The following is a 9,165-nucleotide window of genomic DNA, read 5'->3' as shown; positions in this document are numbered from 1 at the left end:
CAGTTTACGGGCTGAAGGCTTGCTCATCTCTTGAAACCATCGGGATACACAAGAGTGACTGGGATACACAAGAGTGACTACAAAACTCACGTGCGATGCCGGATGCGTTGTTTTGAAATTGCGCACAAATTCAAGCGTACAGTTGCCCAAGAGGCAAAACGACCTCAGTACAATCTGGGTAGCGCCGCTAGCTCAACTAAAAAAATACTCGGCTCGAACTATTTTGCTAAGGTCGGGCCGAGGTATGGGCCTTACGCTAGCTAACGTCGGCACCACACTATTTGGCCGGCATTAATTCGATGCCGAACGGCGTACGTTGACCCAAAAAATTGCCAAGGTATAGTCAAAGGTTAAAAGAAAGGTTATCGCCATTAAAGGGCAACTCCGGTGTTTTTTTACAACATTCATAGCTCTTTGAAGTGTCCTGTTTCCGGCAGAGCAAACCATTTTTCGAAATATAAACCTGTACTACAGTCGAACCCAGATATATCGAACTCAAATGAGATCGCGAAATAGTTCGATATATTCATAATTCGATATATAATAAATTCCAATAGATAAGCTGATGTGTAACCCAGAAGCAAGGATGCATTGCACCCACGCTAGTGACGCGCTTCTTGCGCTACGTGCCGCCCACCGGCGTGCTGGCAGGCTCCAGGGACCCCGGAACAGGGGAGGCAAGAGGGGCAGCAAACATGCTCGGCGGTCGCTGAAGGACCGAATCGTCGCCGCTCTCAATTTAAAGCTAGCGAAGAACTTTCGAGACGCGGTGCGAAAGGCAACCACGGCAATATCGAACGTGGAAGAAGTTGCGTGTGACTGCAATCATTCGATATGAATCTGGTCGCATCACGCTTCAGTAAGTGAAACCAACGTGCGGGCGCCCTTGAGCACCAGCAAACATTACCAAGCTTCGCGTCAACATTTTGCTAAAGCCGATACGGGCCTCTAAAACAGGGCGCGCAGCGGCGATTTCTTATGCGAGCAGCGCTGGATTAAGAGGGGGGAGGGGGGGGGGGGGCTGCAGCCTAGGGCCTCACCTCGGACAGTAGGAGAAGGGTGCCCATTTATTCTAACCTCCTTAGTATATGGAACCATGGGCAACGGAACTTCGAGCGACATGTATGAAACGAGAAAACCAGAACGAGCAGACGGGGCCCCCCGCCTATATAACAGGCATGCTTTTAGTCTGATCATTTGGGGAGAGCTTGTTGAGCTGCAAAAACAAGAATCCCCCGCCACCCCGGCGGGGCCCTCTTTCTTACGAAGCGAGGTGCGTTTCGTGGTTTCCTGTCAATCCGTCTGTCCAGTGCTGTCTGGAGAGGAGGGGCAAGGGGGAAACCCCTAAAACATGTAATGTGGGATGAGGACCTAAATCTCCCTTGCCCCTCGTCACCACCCTCCACCTCTCAAATAGTTCCGCCGCTGTCCTTTTCATCGAAAGGATGTGCTGCAGTACCCAACAGTGCCCCTCCCATTCGACTTTTCTTTACCGTGATGGTAATTTGGGCGGGGGAGGATGAGTCCTATAGCAGATGATGATGAGTCTGATGGCAGTCTAGGCAGGAAGGGAAAGAAGACGTCACACGTGCTTTAGTCCGCGTGCCGTGGGGCATGGAATGTTCACTGTTCGGGCTAGGGTTGTTGAAGAGTGAAGTGGGACAGAAAGGCCTGAACAGAAAGACCTCTCCAGGCCCATTCCTGCCTGGTGGCTGCGCACCCTCGCGCGCGCTCGACGGAAAAAGTAGGTCAGACTGGCCGCCGAACTTTCCAGAAAGAAGTAGAAAAAGATGACTCAGAGGCGACGGAGGGCGTAACTTCGCCCACACTAGGAGTCGCACTCTCCCCATCTTTCTCGCGCTCGGCGTCAACGGGGCGAAAGAAAAATCGAGAACCTCCCAGAACAGACGATTGCTCCTAGCCAATAGGAAGACGAGACCGGAACGGGGGAAAGAGTGAGTTTGTGCGGAGAAGGAGGGAATTTGTACAAGGAACTCTATGCGTATGTGAACGCCTGCTTTGGCGCTAGTGACAGACAGACGCGGCGCGCGTATATGAAAGGAAGTTGATCGCGGGCTGCGATTCAGCCCCGAGCCGCCGGTTAAGCTTGCATAGGCCCGCCCGCTGAGGAGCTCCCGGGAGACACACCACTCTCGGCCAGCCACGGACCATCCATGCAGCGTGCGCCAGTTATCGGGACGGCCACCGTTGGACACCTGCGGTCGCGTCGGACGGACGAAGTGCCCGGTGCGGTGAACAATTAGCATCCATTCATGCGAAAATGCGCGATCGGAAGCATCAAAGTTGTGCGTCTAAACGAAAGGCAAAGTTAGAGAGAGGAGAGCGTGAAAAGAAACTACCAAATATGACAATTAAAGTACCTACTGAATGCAGCTTCCGCGGAGAGTATGATCGCTCTACCCAGAGTCAGTGTCAAACTCCCAGTAGTACCGACAGTGCTTCTGTGGAGGACTTGCCAACTCCATCACCACGATTTCCTGGCAAGAAGCAAGGTTTGACTCATCTTGGTTGCCTGGATCCTGTGAAAACGGTGCCAACCTCGGTCGTCCATATTTCTGAGCAACCGACGCTAACCGAGCCCTATCCTGTTCCTGAGTCAGCAACGTCCATGCTACTCGGCCGGGCCCCTGCCACAGAGCTCCAGGTGTCCGGCCCACCACGCCAGATTTCTGCTACATCTGATCAACAGGTGCCAAACCTCCCCGATGAGCCTCCTTCTACTGACGAGCGCCAGGAAACAACACTCCAAGAACCAACTCACTTGTTTCCTGTTAGTTTGGCTTCAAATAATCGTGTTCCCACCCACAAAGCGTGTCTCGAGAGGACGAATGAAACGGCTTCTCGTTGCGGCAACAGAGAAGTACAGACACTCCCGCCGCAAGAGGTACGTTGCGAGACTCTCCGAAGTGACCCTGCTAAGTGGCCGGACGTTATTACTGACAGCTTTCGGAGTGTATGCCTTGAGAAAAGGCCGTTGTATTTTCAAAATCGGGCAGAAAATTTTCCGTCTTCCGAAAGGCAATACAAAACTCAGAAACGCTATATGTCACCTCATCTTTTCATGCGAAAGGCTGTAAATGTCCCCGGGAGGCGTACGAGCGACACTGGTTAATGTACTCGGAGTCCAAAGGTTCCGATCATGTTCATTGAAAGTGACCTCCTCCGCGATCTATTCTTTGAACAGACTATCTGATTTCGCCAAAGCGAAGGCGCGAAAGGTGCCATTTTAAAAGAGGACTGTTTGCGCTATACATGAATAGTTCTAATAAGTTCGTTGTGCCGCCTACCAGCCTCCACGTTGCCAATGAACGGCTGAGCAGTGTAATTCAAGATATGCAAATCTTCGTTGTTCGTCTCTTGTTTGCTCTTGATATTTAGCGTCCTTATAAATAACTATTTTTGTTGTTTTTGATAGTGCCACGTTTATTTCGTGTCGTCCTTGCTTGTCTTACCTTTAACGAAAATATTTTCAAATAAGGTTTTGTAATTACAGTTGGTAATTTTCGTCTGTATTCTAGTACATTTTTATGGTGTTTGTATTGCCTTAAGTATTGTATATATCTATTGCATATTTATAGAGTAACGTGTATGACAATTACTGCAGTCTGATGCTTGAATTTTAATAAAGAATGTTTTGAATACAACCATGCATCTCCTCACGGGATTAAACTTGGTGATGCAAACAAGGCCTATAGCTTCAGAAGGATCGACATCTGATCTGTGTTGTCTTTTCTACGTTCTTCTTCGTCTTGAGTGCACTAAACTTTTCCTTAAAGCCTAGCTTTTCCTGAAAACAGAATGCAGATTATTCACAAAGTGAATATATGTGTTGGTGTTTACAACAGCACGCGTTTCAAGCAAATTTTGTTGTTTTCCTTATAATAATAACAATAATAATCCCGTTGATCGCACTTCGTTCTTTTTAATTTGGTGGAATTGAAATGAAACGTGGCATATTTCCAGTAGCGTAGCAGGTGACGGGGGGGGGGGGGGGGGTCAGTAGAGAAAGGGGGCCTGCATGCGCAATAGCCCAGGGCCCCCATTTTTCTTAATCCGGCCCTGTATGCGAGTACCTGTTTTGTGGCGGGAGCAGCGCAGCACGAGACAAAAATCTGAGAGGCGGGACACGAAACAGTGTCGTGCCCCGCCTCTCCCTTCTTTTTCTCGTGCTGCTCTGCTCCCGCCACAAGATCATGCACCAACCAGCCCAACTTTTCACCTTGTTAAAGTACCTGTTTTGGTTGGCTTCGCCGCATCGCTCACGTGCACGCGGGCCAAAACACATCTCTCCTCGTGATATCGATGTCCTGTGGAAAATGCGTACGCCGAACCGAAGGCTTTGACGATGGCCGCCTTCTAGTCAACAGGAATGTTTATGCTTTCGTTTTCCACATCTTGGTCACTTTGAATCAGACTGTCCTCAGCTGTGCGCCGAAAGTTCCATTCATCACTGAATAATCGGCTCCTGTGTCGCTAAGAGTGGTAACTTTACGCCCGTCGATAGCCACTTCCGAGTCAGAAGTTTTTAGCTCTTGCTTTGCACGTCGTCCTCGGCATCGGGTCACGGCTTCATAGGCTATATGAATCGTGGGTAGGGCGAGTAATCGGTGCTTTTCTGGGTGGCAGCGTCACTCTGAAGCCGGATAGCGTCGTGGTAGAGCTAGTGTTTGTCTGCGGTGTCGACGTAGTGGGAGGGGCGTCTTCATGCAGCGTGGTCGCCAGTTGACAGCCGTGCGGTGCGGACGCTTGTTTCGGTGCTCTTCGGATTACGCGTGATGACCGGAACCGGACTGACGGACGACTGCGAGACCGCCGTGACTGCAACAAATAGATGAGTTCTTTCCTTTAATATTTTGAGAGTTTAGATTTATGCTAGTTAGGTGAAGTGCTCGCGAAAGAGCAGGTCAGTGACCTAACGGCCGGGTCTTTTCCGGCCGGCAGTTATAGATTTGCAGGGCTCATTTGTGAGTTAACTAGTTTAGACAGGCAGTTAGTATTTCTTTTCTAGGTGATCGGCTTTTGCGGTAGGCAGAGTTTTATTTGAGCATGTGGTTTTTTTTTTCTCTTTTCTAGCATATCGTGCTAGTAATATTAGAGTGCTGCTAAGATGGTCAGGCGACTAAAGGCTAAATGCAAGGAGTGTGAGACGTCGGTTAATTTGAAGGAAACGCGGTTCGAATCTGTAGAGGAGGCCAAAGGCGCGGATTTTGTGTGCAAATGCTGCGTATTAAGTGCACGCCTGGAAAGGGTTGACGAAGCGAACACGAGCCTAGCGTTACGTATGGATGCTCTAGAATAAGAGCTGCAGGTAGAGAGGGCACAGAAGCGGAAACTTCAAGAACAGCTTAGTCAATTGTTGGAGGCAAAAGTGGCTGGCACCGCCAAGCGAAGCCACATTGGCGGACATCCCAGCGCGAGCCACGTGGATGGGGCCTGCGCTGGCATCGACAGCGATAAGGAAGTAGGTCAGACAGGAACAGCTACGCACACGTGGCAGCTAGGAAGTATGGAGGCGATTGGGGAAAAGGGGAACAAGCTAAGTCCAAGCAATAAGGTCACAATAACAGATAGGAGGTAGCATAATCCAGAAGTTAGGAGGGAGATAGGGAATACCCAAGTGCTTATCGGTGGTGCCCTCAAATATAAGTAGGTACAAAAGAACTATAATGGAGCGTGTAAAGGGTGATAAGCGGGTAGCAGTCGGGGCGTTCCCAGGTAGGACAATGGACGCAGTACTGAGAGAGACAAAAAAGCGAACTTTCGGAGAATGTTGCAGAGCGCAATTTGGTAGTGGTAGCGGCGGGGCTAAATGATGTCCTGAATGGTGAAGCCGCAAAAGTAGTGGAAAGATTAGCGCAGGGAGTAGACGATTTAAGGGCGATAGCACAGCAAGTCCAGATCGTGGTGTGCACAGTGCCAGAAGTGCAAGGACGGAACGGAGAAATTGCCAAGGACGTTGTGGCTGTTAATGGGGAGATAAGTTAAGCCAGGAGAAAGGCTTTGAAGTGGCAGACATAAACAAAGTGCATAAAGCAGGCTTTGGCGGAGGCTTTACACGAGATGGCATCCACCTTAAATGGAAGGCTAGGAGCCGAGATCGGCTGGCGCCTGGAAGGCCGGGCAGTAGCTTTTTGAGGGGGACTACTGAGGCTCAGGGCGTAGGTAGAAAGAAGCAAAGTAGAAAGTGTAACAATGGAGGCTGACGCCAATAAAATGGCCACTAGGAGGTCCAGGAAGAAAAGTAAAAAAAGAAATTTGACACCAGGATCAGGCACAGAAACACGCAAGGTGGTAGAAAGAGAGCGAAGTGGTTAGAAATATAACAGCAATTAAAGGACGAAGAAGTAGGTGTATACGCGCTATGCGAGACATATCTCAGAGATCTAGAAGACCCACCATTTATTGATTGCTATTTCTGGAAAGGGAGCAACAGAATAACAACGGGTAATAATAGAGGGGGAATAGGTATGCTGATACATCAAGGAACAAATTGGCAAAGAATAAAGTCAACTTGCAAGGAAAATGTCCGGGTATTAGGTACAATTTCTGATAAAAGGACATGGCTAGGAGAAGTTTATTTAGGGACAGGGGACAAATGCAAGCAAGAGAACAAGGATTTAGTTAAGTGTCTCAATGACGAAATAAAGCAGTTTGGAGAAGGCGCCGATATTATTCTGCTGGGTGACATGAATGGCCACATCGAGGATCTGGATGGATACACAGATTGTAACGGGAATTTGATGCTAGACTTCTGTGAGCGACACAACCTAGTTATTGTAAATAGAGAAACCAAGGGTGAGGGACAAATCACGTGAGGATCCCGTAACAGGCTAACCACCATTGACTACTGCTTAATGTTGCAAGGGATCTATAGCAAGCTCGCAGTAATGGAAATAGACGAAGAGGCGAAGTGCAGCCTCGGAATTGATCATAAGCGTATTATACTACAGCTGGAAGCCCTGCTCAAAAGAAGAATGCAGGGAAGTCAAAAAGAGTGCGCAAAATTAAATTACGAACAAATAGCGCAAATAGCGGCCGGCATAGAGGATGCAATAGAGAAACATCGCATGGAAAAGTGGGATTATAATCAGTTAGAACTACTCATTAGTACAAAAATAAAAGAAGTAAAAGGAGTAAACCGCTGGAGAGGAAAGAAGAAGCCACGAAGTTGGTGGAAAAAGAAAATTAGGGAGGCCATCGAACAACGACGGTTGGCATCACGGGAACACAGAGAAGTAAAGACGGCGCAGTTATCTGAAGAGGAAATAGGCCAAAAATGGAAATCTTATCGACAAAAAGAAACAAAAAGTGCAGGTCCTCGTCCAGGCTAAAATAAAGCAGCCCTCTGATCGCTGGCTGGCTGAAGTTCGCGCTGCAACTAAAGGAGGGTCAAGAAAATTCTGGAACCATATAAGCTGGCTGGGTAAAGCGAATCACAGAAAGCACGAACAGATTCACGATACTGAGGGAAAATGTTTAGAGGGAGACGACACTGTGAACTACATTGCGTCAGTTATAGCTGAGTCATTTAGGAAAGACTATAGGGTAATCGCCCCAAATGAGGGAGCAACACAGGATAGCTCAATAGAAAACAGCTTAGAATTGACCAATCTTAACTGGAAAAAGGCGGAAACAAATATTCCAAAATGCACGTCCGCAGGGATAGACGAAATTCCAATCAAGTTAATTAATGAACTTGGCCCAAGAGGCAAGGAAACGCTGATAAAAGCATTGGAGGCATTCATAACAAATATGCAAATTCCGCACAGCTGGCAACAGAGTAAAATGAATTTGATTTATTGAGGGAAAGGCGATAAGACGAACATCAAATCCTTCCGACCGATTACGATAACAACAGTTACATACAGGCTGGCGATGCAGGCGGTGAAAATAAAAATGTAGTCATGGGTAGAAAGTAACAGAAAACTCGAAGAACTTCAGAACGGGTTCAGAAGTGTAGGCGCTTAGATGATAGCCTGTTCGTGCTTACCCAGTGCATAAAAATAGCTAAGGCTAAAACAGACTTTTGTATTTAGCCTTCCTGGACATAAGCAATGCATACGACAACGTGAACAGGGAACTTCTGTGTAACGTATTAAAAGATGAAGGTATCGGTAATGAGGTAATTGATTTTCTAAATGAAATAACATGGGAAATAATTAGGAGTACGACAACTGTCGAGGTACACAAAGGATTAAGGCAAGGTTCCTCTATCACCGCTGCTGTTCATGCTTTATATGATAAGTATGGAAAGAAGGCTACAAGGAAGCAATCTAGATTATAATCTGTCGTACAGATTAGGTGGAAGGTTTGTTGAGCAATGACTACCGGGTTTAATGTATGCGGACGATATTGTACTGTTAGCAGATAGCCAGGAAGATTTGCAAACTTTGGTTAATTGCTGTGGAGACGAAGGAGACAATCTAGGTTTCAGTTTTTAGAGCAACTAAGTCAGGTGTGATGATTTTCAACGATACGACTGATCAGGAGCTTACAATACACGGCCATGAAATAGCCCGAGTGGCCGAATACAAATATCTCTGGGTATGGGCAAACGAAGGGCAGGTGTACAAGGAAAAGCACGAACAGTCTCTCATAGCAAAAGGGCGAAGAGATGCCTGAATAATGAAACATAGGGCATTGTGAGGCTACAGCATGTATGAAGTACTTAGAGGTATTTGGAAAGGAATAATGGTGCCAGGGCTTACTTTCGGGAATTCGGTTCTATGCTTCGGGGCAGAAGTTCAGTCGAGATTACAAGTAAATCAGAGAGCTGTTGGAAGATTAGCACTAGGTGCCCACGGGAAAATCACTAACGAGGCAGTACAGGGGGATATAGGTTGGACATCGTTCGAAGCACGGGAAGCTCAGAGTAAAGTACTACACGAAGAACGCCTGAGGAAATTGGACAACAGGTGGGCAGCTAAGGTATTTAAATACCTGTACAGAAAGAGGGTTGACTCAAAATGGCGGAAAAGAACTAGGAAGATAACCAGTAAGTATGCCAGACACGAGGCCGGAGAAAGACAGAGCATTAAACGACAGGTCAGGGTGTCTTAGAACGCGCAGCTACAAAAAGAAATTTAACGAAGAAGGTGACACATGTGCTGTGTGTGGTAAGTATGTAAAAACAATAGAACACCT

The sequence above is a fragment of the Amblyomma americanum genome, chromosome 7 (genome assembly GCF_052857255.1).
Source record: "Amblyomma americanum isolate KBUSLIRL-KWMA chromosome 7, ASM5285725v1, whole genome shotgun sequence".
In the NCBI taxonomy this organism is placed as follows: domain Eukaryota; kingdom Metazoa; phylum Arthropoda; class Arachnida; order Ixodida; family Ixodidae; genus Amblyomma; species Amblyomma americanum.
The sequence above is the reverse complement of the archived record's forward strand: the minus strand, read 5'-3'. Positions refer to the sequence as shown.